This window comes from Trachymyrmex cornetzi, unplaced genomic scaffold (assembly GCF_001594075.2).
Source record: "Trachymyrmex cornetzi isolate Tcor2-1 unplaced genomic scaffold, Tcor1.1 scaffold95, whole genome shotgun sequence".
Taxonomy (NCBI): domain Eukaryota; kingdom Metazoa; phylum Arthropoda; class Insecta; order Hymenoptera; family Formicidae; genus Trachymyrmex; species Trachymyrmex cornetzi.
In genome coordinates this window covers 251,016-251,780 of record NW_017300300.1, presented here as the reverse complement: position 1 = coordinate 251,780, position 765 = coordinate 251,016, and positions in this window count along the sequence as shown.

Genomic DNA, 765 nt, shown 5'->3' with positions numbered 1-765 from the left:
AGCGTAAAAAGCATAAAGTGACTAGACAGAAACTGATGTTCAAGTGAAATGATATGATTGGTCGGCGCAAGCTACGCCGCATGTGACTGCACCCTTATTCCTTCTATTGGGCGCAGGACCAAACGGAACGCAACCCAAGTAGCGACACTGAACGTCGGCACCTTTGATGTAGGTGTTCTTAACGGGATCCTAAAGACGTCTGTATTACCGACTAAACACTTATAATTTTTGTATAACGAATACTCTTTTTCTCTTTCATGGATTCGAAAATCCTTTTCCGGAATTAAAGTATACACATTAATACATGTTTGTGAAGTGGAGTCTACGCTGAGAATGATCAAAAATTTCGAAATCAATATATTTTTTACCATTTCTTATGCGGGTTCTACAATGGGGTGGCAACCAGTTGGACACGGCTCAATTGGACACGAGCCACTCACAGCGCTTGAGACTACAAAGATTCTAGGCACCTGGTCGCTGTAATTGGTGGTGTCCAATCAAGCCGTGATCAATCGGGATCACCCCATTGTATTCAACCCTTTTCCGAAAATTCAACTTCTTTCCCATTGGTCCAGCCAGACGACTCGCTATACTAGCGACTCATTCTAGATGCTAAAAATCCTGAAGTCACCGACTTAAGGGTCCTCTATACAGGGTGTTTGGCGACTACCGCATTTTTTGTCATACGTGGGTAAAACAGCCTATACTGAATCAAAAAGTCCTGTACCATTTTGAGGTGTCAGCAATAGTTAACAAGATATTAAT